The sequence below is a fragment of the Lepeophtheirus salmonis genome, chromosome 6 (assembly GCF_016086655.4).
Source record: "Lepeophtheirus salmonis chromosome 6, UVic_Lsal_1.4, whole genome shotgun sequence".
Lineage (NCBI taxonomy): Eukaryota > Metazoa > Arthropoda > Copepoda > Siphonostomatoida > Caligidae > Lepeophtheirus > Lepeophtheirus salmonis.
In genome coordinates this window covers 18,853,189-18,868,249 of record NC_052136.2, presented here as the reverse complement: position 1 = coordinate 18,868,249, position 15,061 = coordinate 18,853,189, and the positions used below count along the sequence as shown (strand labels likewise).

Here is a 15,061-nt window from a genome sequence, read left to right as displayed (position 1 = left end):
GTCCAATCTAGGATCGGGCCCAAGGACCTGTCATTAAATACAACTTAATAATATTAATTCATAAGGAAGTGACACCTCAATGATGGTACAAGGGATTTAGTTTTCTCTTTTTTTTAGAACTAAAAAGTAAGACTAGACAGGAATAAACTGGGTAGCAGTCCTAAATATGACTAACGCAAAACTACTGAGTACACTCAATTCTGAGATACATCTAATTTTTTGAATAAACAATTTGTGAGTGTTTTTTTTTTTTTCCTAATCCCAAAACAAATTCGAAATCCGATATCAGACGCAATACACGCCAATCTCAAAGTATGCGATATTTATCCAGGGAAATAGAAGCAAATGTGAACTCATCAATTTTAATCACTGAAGTAACAGTATCTTTATGGCTGAAATGCTCATCAATAATACTTCCAGATTGTATTAAGAGATGCCTGTCAAATGAGCCAAAAATATCAACAGATTCACTCATTTGAACATGAGATGTAACAATGCGTAAATTAACCTTGAAATTACTCTTGTTTAAATGGAAGAAATATTCGAGAGAATCAATTACTCGAAGATATGGATATGAATCGAGCTGATTATTTTCGTTTATATCCACTTTCGGGTTGCTTCCATCTTCAAATGCAAGAGTTACAATGCCATGTTTGTACCCTGAGTTCCAATCAATCCCAATTAAACTATTTTGTGCATACATACTTGACGAAGAGGAACTATTATCACTTGAGGAGGAGGAACTTTTCTAATTATCCTCATTGCTGGTTGAATTTGACATATTTTCGTCCTTATCTTATGTATTTTCGTCTTCAGGTTCATCGATGTCTTCAGAAAAGGGATTGGCTGATAGCAATTTAGAATTGTTAAACCAAATTCTTTTATTTTCTTGTGATCCATTTGAATACAAATTACAGAAAATAGTTCTACTTTGCTGAAACAAGATAGGATAATTGAATCATCATTGTCTCTCCACACGGAATTAATCTCGAAATTCCATTTTTGTTTTAAATATCAAATTGATTTTTCTTCATTATCGGAGATTACATATAAATAAACGTGAGGAGCCGATAAATGATCCAATTTCGATCATCCCCTCCTGGAATAATAAATATGGACGAGATTTGATTTTTTTCTTCGATTTTCGTTTCTTTTTTTAGGATTAACTGTAATCTTGAATTTGGTGTGCAAAAGTTTAAGCTTTCGTCAAGATAATTTATAGGTTTAAATCCATAAGACAATATATCAGGTTTTATATGGCATGTCATGGGATTTAACAACCATATGTTCGATGATTTCGTTTGAAGGAATAAAGTATTCCTCGTCATGAGAATTATTTCTTACAATTCTTGAGTTACGGGGATATTGAATATTCAAATTTGAATCCAGCATGATCTGAAAAAACTCTACCTTTGATAAATACTTGTGAAAGTCTCCTTTTTTATAAAAAATCAAGTTCTCTTGGTCAGCACCATCTAGCTTGTAGTCAATAACTAAATTTTATCATTTTTTTAAACTCCTTTGCTATTTAACCGAAGGTCAAAAGTTACAAGACCTTTTTCATCCTAGCTTCCATAACATCTGAATGTATCACCTTTGTTTGGCAATGATTTCAAAACCAAGTCAACTATGGTATTACTGCTGTAATCTTGAAATATTTTTCCCGATAAATTAGTATCCAAAGAATATTTACATAATGCCAATAGAATTCTGCCACCCGCAAAAATATATCCATTATTATAATCAATAAATTTTACAGGTGACCTGAAGTCATTGTTTCGATCAAAATACTTTTCAGAAGTCAATATTGGGGTGTAAGTTTTTATGTCTGAGTCTATTCTTCGCCGCTTTCTTATTTTATTAATTGTCTCTAGAGGTATTTGCCATATCTCAAACTTGTTATCTTCTCTCGGATAGATGAGTATTCCTTTGGTTCTTGATATTGGAACCATGAAATTCAAATATTCAAAGTCAGATGTGACATGGGTGATTTCCCTCAAATCATATATTTCTCTAAGTTCCTCATTAAATCTTAAGCTTAATAGCCTGTTTTATTTGTAATTAATATGAATACATGAAATACTTGAAACATGAGAGCCTGACAACGTTCTCCTTCTTTGTTGATCAATTTTATGGAAAAAGATACCTGGGCTTTATTTATAAAACGAATCCAACCTGAATTATATCCCAAAACTATTTGGCCTTCATATGAATCCATACAAACCAATACATCATTTTCAAAAGTTGGCATTTATATTGCCCTGAAATTTTGTGGTATCGATGATTGACAACATCATTAAAATGGTCATAGAAATTTGAATTAAATGATTTAAATTCAAGGCATCGAATACAACCATCTGAGCATCCAATTAACATTTCAGATTCTGACAAAAATGATCATTTATTTCCTGCAAGAGTTAATGAGGGTGAACCAAGTTTCCAGCACTTTTTCAGCATTAAATTCATATCAGCAATATAAACGTAGCCCTAAGTATCAGAGCAACTGACAAGTATCTCATTATTTACATTCAATTGACAGCAATATCACATATGTCACTTTTACAACAAATCCCTTTTTGGGATACCTCATTATCAATAATATTTATGCGCAACAATTCGCCTCCCCATGTTCCCACTAAAATTGAGGATTCATTGACTGGAGTACCACAGGATATGGGTAGTGAGTGAGAAAATTTACCAGTCATTTCAAATTTGATAAAAATGATAAAAATACTCCATAGATTCAATTCCATTTTTCGCCCAATAATAAATAAAAAACAAATCCCTCAAAAATAAATGATTACCCATGGAAATACATAATTGAAGAAGATAATTCAATAAATATTGATGAATACAATCAGAATTCTTGATATTCTCTGCAAACTCCATCATATAGTACTTGAACAATAAAATTCGATATTTATCTTCATTAAGATAGTTTTTAAAAGAAACTTTGAGGGAAAAACCTTTTTTAAGTGAGAGCTCCATAAAAATTTCTAGTCTATTAAGAGATCTAAGGGGTGATATAGAAGAAACAGTCTTTCCTAAAATATTATGTGTGGCTCTCATAAGTTGATTGAAGGATGGACCTTCACATTCATATAAAATATTAAGAATTGGCTCAAGGATATGACTATCTTCATTATCTCTTTCAAGAGTATTATTATATAAATCCTGAAGATTCCCAGGTATATGTTCTTTAATCATGGTTAATATGAGGTTAAAATAAGGGGCAAAGCAGAGTCCGACGATCAAATAAGCACTGTTTTGATGGGCAAAGTGATAAACATGAAAGGAAAAAAACCCCCACTAAAAATAAAGGATTTCTTTTTACTACGTAGCTCGATTGACAAATCACTCAGAAGAAATTATTTCTTTGAGTTCCATTTGCGCAGATTTGAGTGTTGGTCGTTCCTAGATAAGGAAATATAGCTTTTGTATGTTGACTTAAAAGACAATCCCTATGTAAAATTAGCAGTACTTAATCAGTTGAACTCCATCTGACCAATTGAAGGAACAATAGAATGAAAAAAAGAAATCCACATAAAAGTAAAGTAAAAGATTTTGACAACAAAATAAACTTTTTAAGTCTGATGAATTAGTTTTGATTAAACTTCATTACTGATAAATATACGGGGAATTAATATAAAACAATCTAGAACAGGAATCAATAAAAATAGAGAAAGTTCCATATTTATTCTACATTAATTATACAGTTCAATATTTTATTTAATTCACATTTCTGTTTTAAGTGGAGATAGCCAAATATTTTAGCTATAGTTTACAACCTTTACTTGATTTATGTACCTTAATTTGATCCTTACATGATTTATGAACCTTAATTTGATCCTTACATGATTTTAAAATAAAATATGCCACTTTTTAATTCTTTTATGGTGTTAATTAATTGAGGGTACTTGAAGTGCAATTTGAGGCGCCACAGAATAATAATTTATTGATAGAATTTGACGATAATTCTGGGTGAAATGTCTATGTGATCCATACTCTTTTTTTGAGAAACACTATTTTAACTTGCTATTATGTTGAGGGGACACATTAAACAAATTAATTTATGTTCTTTAAGTTAAGAAATGTTTTATTTATTCATTACATCAAAGCCGTCGTTTTTGAACTCCTTCTTTACGTGTAACCATAAATTTAGTATAATTAGTTCAACATATAAATAGATTAGCTGTGATAAAAAACCCACAACTTCTTAACCCTTAAATTTTAAATTAGAATAATCATGAAAAATATCAAAGCCTTATTTCTAATAACCCCAAACCAACAAATAATGTTAAATTTTTTCTCGGCCTTTATTAAGATACATTCTTTATGTAATTAAAAAAACATTTAACAATATTAATAACAAGAACAACGAAAGCACATCAAACACATCATAATAAAACATGAAGCTAATGTATCCAAAGGGTATTTCTTGCGCCTTGACTTGATTTATTAGACGAAACAATAGTTCGAACTCCAGGAGGGAAATTAGAATAAGGTATTTAAGTGACTTTATATTTCGGTGGCTCGTCAACAATAATACAAACTAATTTTCCACCTGTTTGAATTTGACTGATTAATTTTGCAACTCTTATAAAGGATATGTAGCTATCATCTTTAGAGCTTTGAGTGTAATCATCAATATTCATTTTGGAATGAAGTTGCAGAATTTGATGCTCCAAATACTCCATGATACAAAAAGAATCCATGACCCCATCAGGAAAAAATGGAATGACGATTACATCTGACGTATTGGGCAGAATAGTTGCCAGTTTACAACGAAAAGCTGTTTTGCCTGTACCCTGAACTTCAATACATTTGAATTTATTTCTATGGGATAGAATGATTTCGGTCATCTTTTCAAGTTCCTTAGTCCTTCCAATAAACTCTTCAGTCTCTTTTGAGATAAAGACACCCATGAAATCGATACGAGTGAGCAATTCTTTGGATGCGATGACCAATATATCTTTCCAAAGTCTGTCAATAACAGTCCTCACAAAATCCTCATCAAAGTTAGAAAAAATAGAATTTGAGCTACTCTTACTTAAGGATGAAGCTCTATAATTTTCATAAAGTGGACAACCTGAATTTCTTATGTCTTCCTTAAGTTGGTTCAAAGCCCCATTCTCTTCTGAATTAATTGACTCACGAAATTGTGAGATTCTACTGGTAGTGAGTATCTTCGTTTCCACCCATATCTCTCACCAAGAAAGCAGATAAATATATCTGACTCTCGAACACGTTCTAATCAATACCTTGCTATGCGTGTTTCTAAGCTTTGATCCTCAAGAAAGCCCCATCTTAAATCTAGAGGTGTTATTTCCACATTAATGTTCCGAAATCTACGCCTAAGCTCTTGTAATACACAATAGTTTAATAAGTTTCTTTCACCAAACATACCCAAAAAAGTTGAAGACACAAAAATTTTAACTCTTGTCCATTTTATTCGAGATTTTGGACGAGCAATTGCAGTAATGAGATGCTTTTTGGTATAAATTTTATACTTGGAATCAATGCTTTCAACTTCTTCAAGTTGGGATTTCCGTGAGTTTAATTTGGATAATGTCTTCAATGCAGCGCTTCCAAATCCAGAGATGGAAACATTTAAACTATTACTTTCTAATGGGAACAGATATGGCAAACTTGCATCAATCGTCAATAATGCTAAACTGACATACGACGGTAATAGTCGATAAACTTAATAAATTTATCAAGTGTATCTTTTTTCGGAGGTTTTCGGAAAATTATAATCAAATTGTCTATTTTTGTTTGTCCTTAATACTGTACAAGTAGTTTCCAACTCCTTCAATACTTTCACAAGTTCCCCACATATGCTGAAAATAATTATCAATAAAATATTTTTATTTAATTTTCTCTTTCAATGCTCTTCTACTCCAATTTCGCCACAGCTTAGCAGCTTATATGACCTACAGGCTTGTGCAATCACTAAACCAGATATAATTGAATCCAAGGAATCCATAATTTTTCAAAGCATCATCTTTGCTTTTATAATTTCCTAAAAATATTAAAGAATGTCCCTCAATAGGTGACAAATTTCTCAAAATTGATGGCTGAGCAGTTTCCTCTAAAACATTTTGCAATTCAGATGAAAAATCTAAATCTGATTGAGTCCAATTTTCCTTAGTAACATTTTTTTCCTTTCTCCGTCTCCTCAATATCCTAAACTTTTGTTCTAATAGTCCTCCAATATAATTCATCGCATTATAAGCGCATAGATACTGATGCGGAAATACTTTGGAAGATCCTATAGTACTTAGATTATTAACACTGTAAATGATATTCTTTAGCTGATGCTCATTAATGCCGGATAAGACCATATTACTTAAATTACGAATCATAGCCAAATAAGGTATTTTTGCTCAAAATCAGATCGTACCATACTTGGGGATTGTTGCCGTGTCTACATATTATAAGGAAAAGTAATACAAATTTGTTAATCTACAATGATTAATTGATCAAATGAGTTGAATTTACATACATAAAAACTTGAGTTTTGCAAGTGAATGGAATTTGTAAATGCATTCTTTTCCCAGCGTTCTCCGGTTGAAATTTCCCTCTTAATTTATGCTTCTTAAATTCGTCTTCCGACTCGGGATACTTTTTTCCTAAAAGAAACATTACGAACTCTTGAGGATGATGAATATGCAATAATCTTATGAGCCTTTTAATATTGAAACTACGAGATGACGGAAGGTTCAAATCATCATTGTTGTCGTCATCTGATAGCACTATGTCTTCATTGATTGATGATTTCTTTTTTTTTTAAATAGACAACAACTTTTTACATAACAATTTGTTAATGAATAGTCAAGTAAATTATTACCTCTCTTGAACATCCTTTTTGTGATATTTGGCTAGTTGATATTCGTCAAAATCAGAAAATTTCTTAATCATAGCTTTTCTGAGCATTGAGGGAAGTGAGGATTTATTTTCCCTCTCAAAAGATGCAACAAAATCAGCAATGGATACCCATTCACTTGGAGTCATTATACATTTTTGGAAGTAGTCATAATAATAGATTTTTTATAAATTAACATGGAAACTGTCAAAAGAAAGAAGTAATAAGGATCTTGCTCGAAAATTACATTCCAGTCGACAGTATAAAGCTAGCTAAAGAGAAAATAATATTCCTTATTAGGGACCCACACATATGACTTTCAATATTTGTACCCTAAGAAAAAGACGGAATCCTTAAACACCACTTCCTCACAAAGATGAAGTATTTTTTGTCGTATAAGGTCTACTGGCTCATGCAATTTCGGCTTGGATAAGAGCGAGGGTGTACATATTTCCATAAGTTCAAACTGAAAAAGAAGGAAAATCTTTAAAATTTAACAAAATTTCAATATAATTGTATTGTAGGATCCTATTTTTGAATGGATATTGGAACTTCTGCAAATCCTTTGTGTAAACTTGGTTTCTCTATCTTTGGATATTCATCCTAGTACATCTCCATTTCAGGTGGTGCATCCAGTATCTTCTCAAATACTTCAGTTTCTTTATTCGAGGAGAGGGATTTAGTTTCTTGAATTTCCATTCCTTGGAACTCGGTATCTGTGTCAGTCTTACTATTGATATTGTCCACCACATTCCCTGTGGTATTTCCTTGACTAAGATCCAGAAGAAAGGCGTTATGTAGAGGAATCTGGATGGATGTCAATACTATATTTTTTGTAGAGTTGGAAGAAAGAAAGGAATTTTCAAGTTGAGGTGATATATTGCCATTTCGTATAAATAGAAAATAATCTGAATGGTTATCATGGTCTATTATCAAGCCATATAAATTATAATATAATAAGTTATCGGTTCCCTGCTTAGTTCTCAAGAATCCATTAATAAGTAATCACTTTACAATCATAGAAAATAAACTAGGAACGATAAGGTAAAAATGCTATAATTTAACTAACTATTTCTAAGGCATGGGGCTCGTTCTGATAAAATTTTGATCATGAATTACTCATCAATGAATTTATTTGTATGAAGAATTAACCCAAGGAGACTCGCTCATCGTAGAAAAAAAAGGCAGAAGTAGTGTTGCTAACCCTTTACTGCTATTCAGGGACAGAAATTACTTGAATATTACTACTAGGTTAATGCACGTACGTTATCCGTTGCAAGGAGAAATTGTGTTAAGATTATTATATTTGCGCATATTTTGTAACGTTGCGTGTGTTTCGTTTATCAATTATTTGTTAGATAAATAGAATAATCAGTCTATTGATTATTTATACATAATAGGCTGCAGAGTTTTTCAAGTCAACTCATTTCATTCATATTTGTACATACATTGAGTTGCATCATTCTTAATAGTCTTTAGAGAGTTGGTGTACTGATATTGTGATAGAATACACTTCAACCCAGGAACACATCAATTCTTAAGATACATAACATTGTTAGTAATGAATAATAATATGTCTCATGAGCTTATGAGAAGGCAGTAAGTGCTTAAAAATCGTAGGAAACGTATTATTGGGTCTATTTTCTTTCTTTTTTGAATTTTCATTAATAGTTTTTTATTTATTTCCATAGTAAAATGTCAAATCTAATTGATGTACCTTCATTCTTTCGAATCCCTCCTTTTTTTTCTACATGCACGTCCTAAGTAAGGAAAATAAGTTCCTGAACCTCCGGACAAGTATAAATCTCTAGCAAGATGCTCAGTTTTGTTTTCATCAGTAAAATTTCTGATAACTTTTAAAAGAAGTGCACTTGATGAATGTACGATTGATAAAGGTGTTACTTCAACTTTCAATTTCTCTACTAGATATAATAGAAAAGGATCTCTTCGTAATCAAATTTCTTCATCTCCATGAGATAACTTAGTTTGGCCAAAGCAATCTTTCTCAACAACACCATCCTTTGTTAAAATAGGGTTTGATACAACGCAATAAGGTCCTGGGGGTATTACTATCATTTGAATAGGGGGAGGATCACCACGTTGAAGCTGTAGGTATTGAAGCAGAACTCACTCGGATGGGAGAAGCTCGTGATGCCAAAATCGAGTATGTTGAGAAACAAAACAATCCAGAAATAGATAAAAAAACAGAAATAATGCGGCTTGAAGTGGAAAAGTTTAATCGAATGGTGTATGATGTTAGACCTCAGACACTTCTTTCCATGTCGGCTCTTCTAAGAGAGCATCAAATCCAGATGTTAAAGTCTTTGGACTTGAACTCATTATCTACTATAGATATTTATCTACAGAATAACGTGAGAGGATAATAACAAACACTTCATAATCAGCAAGGCTTTCTGCTCAAAATTTATGCCTTATCCAGGTGGAAAAGTTATAAAAAATGGATCTTGTCTCGAAGAGTCTAAACATCAACTCTTGGAGAAAATAAATAGAGGAGGTCTCTATTCTCCAACAAACTTTTGTTTTAATATGATCACCGAAGTATTTGTGGTGTATCAAATTGTAACAAAAAATAAATATCAAGGTCTCTATTTTTTTCAATGTCATAATTTAGGAAAACTATTTTCTACTCTATGTTGTGACTTTGAGAACTATTTATGCTATAATTGTTTTTAATCATTCATTACATAGTTTATTTTCTCATCGTTTGATTCAATTACTTAGTAGATATGATATACGTGGATATGAGATATATGAGGATATGGAGTTTATATATATACTTTATTCTACACGCGGAGAATCCAGAATGACTCTCATATTAATATATTATTATACACAAAATACATACGGAACATTTATACATAGGTCACCAAACCTATAGCTATACATATATATAACATCCCCTTTTCCCCCAGGAGAATGATTACAAAATATAAATCTAATTTATATGAAATGAAATCCGCTTATTCCCTTCTGTTGAATCCAAACGGATGAATCTCCTATTACGATGCCAAAGACGACCATTTTTCATACGTATGAGATATAAACCACGATGTATGAAATGAGAAGAGGGAATAGACAGCTTATAACAAATACATAGAGTATTTTTGTGTAGCGAGATAACACCGTGTCTACATTGAATTGTGTATTTGCTTTTTCTCCAAGACTCATAATTTCAAAGTTGAGCTCCAAGATGGTCCCATGGGTCAAGGGCGGCTTCCCCAACAACAATGCGGTTCTCCAAAAGGATGGAGTACCTAGACCCAGCAATATATCCAGAAGTGGACAGCTTTTTGGGACAACACAAGGTGGCCAAAATACCCATCAGAGGTGAACGAGTTGGACTTTATGGGATAATATTGTGAAGCAAAAAACTATAAAGGAGGTCTTGTTTTGCCTTCAATCTCAGGTTGTAGAAAAGTCTGTCCTCCCATCTCTGTCACAGACCTTAGAACGTCATTTATGTAAGTTTTTTTTCATACTATAAAAAAGATTCAGATATATAATTGAATATTCAGAAATATTAAAGGATAAATAGAAGATACTGATTAGATGTTTATCTTGATTACAGAAAATCTTGAATTGAGTATGATTTATGTTATTTTCTATGGTTCTAGTATGAAAGAGCTCAATAAAGTGTATACATAGACTTGTAAATACCACAAGGTATACTTTCAAGGGGGAGCCTCAACACTCTAACGAGGCAAGGTAGGCGGCTGTAAGCTTAAGGGCTCTGACTTAGAAATAAATAAGACGAATAAACTAATAGTAAATAACTGTGTGTGCTGAACCAAAACTGCAATCTTTACATATGTAAATGTAACTTTGCTTGAGGAATATTACAATTTTTTAAATCAGTTGCAGGGTTTTTAATCATATTCGGGAGCCACCAATATAGATTGTCCTGCCTAACTAGTGTTCTTTCTATCTACCATAAAATTTTGTAGAATCTACTTCATTTTCATGTCAGCTTCCAGGATCTGCATAACTTTATTGGTAATACCACTGTAGCCAAGTGTAGTGGGTGTCCCATAAAAATAAGTCCAAAGTTGATGTTAAATTTTAAATTTCTGTTGAGAGCTTTAAAAATCCTAGATTATTCTCAGAGCCATCAGTCAACGTTCATCGACAAGCCTGTAAAATTTTTACAGATAAATTCCCTACACTGAGCCATTAATTGGAAGGAGCCAAAAAGTGACTAAAAATATGTTTTGAGGACTAGAAAAAAACTTACATATATATATGTGTTGTATCCAATGTTGTATCTTTTTTGACATAATGTATCGAGTTTAAAATCCTTAATTGATTTAAGATACGTATATTGCTACCCCTCCCACCCTGTGGGCCCTTTCAAATACAATCTGTCATTTTATGTTGTGACAATCAATTTTGGTAACTCCAGTAGAATTTGCGACACATTTCATCGTAATTATGTGTTGATTAAACTTGATAATTTGTCCGATAATACAAATGCCATTTTTAAAAAAATTCATTCTAGCTTGCTTTTGTATTGATGGAACAAAGATATAGATCCAATATTGACTTTTGATACAATATTGTGTCAAAGCCCCAATGCTAGCAAATCTCATTATGTACTTATTTGTTACTCATAGTTAAATAGAATTGACTTAGATTATTATGTAAATACCCTATATAATTGGCTTCTAGAAATAATGCATATATTTTTTTAACATCTGATACAAAATAAGGAAAAATCTGTATGACGTATGTCCATCCAAGTATAATATACGGGGTGTTCCAGATAAATTTGCACCAAATTTAAAGCCTTAAATACTTTTTATCAAGACTAGAGAGATTCTGCAAAGGATCAAAAGCGATTATCAAGGGGTATGAACTATCTTTTGGAATGGGAGATGCCAGTGAGGGAATGTTTATATCTAAAAGAAGTTAGAGCCTATGAAATGTGTATTGTTGCTGACGCTGTCATATAACCATCTTTATTAAACAAAATAGCATTACGCCATATTATTGTACATTTCCCAAGATAATTAAAGTCCAAAGACCAATTGTGCCATTCAGATTGAGGTAAGCTACGGTTTTGGTATAATTGTTAAGAAAGTGTACATAATCCCATAAACTAAACCCTTTAATTAATGTCTGAATCGAAGAAATCACAAGATAAACATACATAAAGTTATCGGAACTTTTAGTTGTAAGCTTCTGACTAAGGCTACAAAAAGGTTTTACATATCCTAAATCATGCTGTACTCTGGAAGTTTGAAGTAAATTTTAGAAGGACAAACGTGGAGAATGCCTTTTTGCTGTTTATTAGAGACTACCAATCATTTCTTGTGGGAATGTCCTCCCACAAATTTAAGATATAGAGACATTATTTTGGTTTAAGATAACTCTTTTGGGTGCAAGCTCCAGACATTCAGTGGGACAGAGAGTCCAAAAGTTAATGATGTCCTTACAAAAGCACAGCATATTTTGTACGCTCCAAGGTGAAGGAAAGAGAAAGACAGTGGAGGGATTTTAAACATTGTAAAGCTGTACACGAATATTTAAAAATATTTGTAATATATTGTTACATAGGGAATAATCAATTTCAATGTTTATTTTTGTTTGTGTCTCTGTCTTTTTTACATTTAAAATCTGAAAAAATATTAATTCCGAGTAGATGCAAAGAAAGAAAAAAGAAAATTTCATAAATTAGATATAGAAAAACTCATTATTTTTGCAAAATGTATTTTTGGATTGTATATCATGTATCATAGTAGGGTTGAGTCGTTCAATTAAGATTGTGGAATTATTTAAAAGAGTTTATCCTGAGTTTAAGTGTACTAGCCTCGTTTTAAAAAGGATATTGATTAACAAATAATGATTTTATTTGTATGAAAAGCGAATGTACAAAGGGGCAGAGCAATTATGGGGAAAATGGCCCATAAGGGATCCTTGTTTAGGGAACCAAAAAATGAACTAAAAGACCAAGATAAGTCCCTGTCCGGAATAGGACAAAAACTACAAAACAGAAACCCCTAGCAGGTGAGGATGGTCCATTCTCAACAGAACAGAGGGCCATTTTTCTGCAAGTTTAAAGTATCTACCTTCCTTATTAAATCCATTAAACATGGAAAACATTCGACTTCGGCTTTTTAATTATCAACAACAAAATGATTCCACCAATCATAGCTCAAAGCATCTAGAAATGCGCTAAGGTATTGGCCTTCATGACCATGAAGCGATGCAATCAATGATAAAATGCTCCAGATGAATTGAACAAGTGGTATTGAGGCTAGGTGTTTATCGTTGTTTAAGTTTCAGCTCTCTTCTAAGAGCACCAGGTATGTGTCATTCGAAAGTTCAAGGCCCAATTATACAATGCTTAATTCTATTTCTTTATTCTCAATGTGATTCTATAATTATCTACAGAATTATCTTGCGTATTGTGACCTTATTGCGTTTTTATCTGTTGTAATAACCCAAGTATTCAATAATATGTGAATTCAAGTAGTAGTACCCAATAAAGAGGGACGACAAGGCGTCACCCCAGAATAACAATCCATTCTTGAGGGATAAACTGTTTTTTTCTTTAGGAGTAGGTCTAGAGGATGGCAAGGTCATCCAGATACAGAGGATCGTCGACTGGTACCCGGGAAAAAGCATCTGCATTGGAATAATCGATGCCTTCACATGCTCGATATATAATAAAACGCTGTAACAACATTGAAAAACTAGCGAGACGGGCACAACACTTGGCAAGTCTTTACATGGGTTGAGAATATATTGAAGTGGTTTGTGGTCTGTCTTATTCTTGAATAGACAACCCACTCTCAAACTTCTATATCTTTCAAACTTCTTCAACCCATTGATAACTCCCGTTGCTTCTTTGTCAATTTGTGAGTAATTAGCTTCGCTCTTTGATAGCTTTCTTGAAGCAAACGCCACAGGGCACTCCATACCATTTTCCAACTGTTCTAAAATAGTCCCAAGTCAAACAGGCGAGGCATTGTTTGACAACACCAACGGCAGAGACGGGGCATAATGAGTGAGAACAGGTGAGTTAGATTTAGCAGACTTTATATTTTGGAAACTCACCTGTCTTTTTTCAGACCACGAGAAGACAACACCCTTCTTCGTCAGCTCGAGACGGGGAGACGCTTCCACTGATAAATGTGGTTCAAAATGGTCAAAGTATTGTGAGAGAAAATCTTCTCGGCAGGATGCTCGTAACAGAAATATTTCTGATGGGCGATAATTTATAAACATGTGTCGGACAATATAATCTGGCACCTCAATCTTTCCAGCCGTCTCACTAAGTTCCTGTAAATAGAGAAAATGGCGTCCAACTAAACTAAAGACCAAAACTGGGGATTTGTAGGTATAGAATAAATTTTATTATCATTACTAAGATATCTCATTTGACACCCCAACTGGTCTTTAGTTTTTGATATTTTTAGATAGATTGCAGATACATCACGGAAAACCTTTTAAATCATTGATATATTAAGTTAGGTGTTTTGTTGAGTTAAAGTACTCGAATCCAGTATTTATATTTATAATTCTTTCAAATCATTTTTTTTCATCAAATCATTGTTATGTATCATTAGTAAGTTGATTATACATATATTCCTTCTGTACTTTTTACTTTAATACATCAATTGTAATTAGTCTACTATATAAAGTTATTAAAACATTAACAAGCATAAAATTGCCAGTCGTCAATACTGTGGCAAGTACGACTAAAAAGTAATCGTCCCAGCTATTACATATTGCCATCACTGTTACAACACACTGAGGAGAACAGAATCAGCGAAGAAAAAGTGAATGACATTAAACGTGTCATAAAGTTTGATCTCACTACTCTGTCGGACAGTTTCAGTCGCCACTTTCCTGGAAAGGGGTTTGAAAATGTGAAGCAAAGCGTTTTCTTTCGAAAATACTGAATCAATAACAGAGCTGAACTTGATGCCTGTGCAATAAAACAAGTTGCTGCAACTCGCATGTGATAGCACACTGAAATCACGCTACAAATACAAAAGAAAGAAACCGACTCAACAGGACAAGTAACATACGTGTAGCACTTTCATCCCGTGATCCTTATTGGAGTGAGATCATAAACAGCAGGCAGGCCCACCCGTCATATTAGGTAAGTAAAACATATATGGTTGTCTTTTTTAAAATGTTATTTAATTTAAAAATGTTGTACAAGTAACG

At 32.6% G+C, this 15,061-nt stretch overlaps 1 pseudogene; it reads right to left on the bottom strand.

The window, feature by feature from the left end:
- Positions 1 to 307: 307 nt before the first annotated feature.
- LOC139905640 (uncharacterized) lies at positions 308 to 8,588 on the bottom strand (annotated as a pseudogene).
- Positions 8,589 to 15,061: the final 6,473 nt, after the last annotated feature.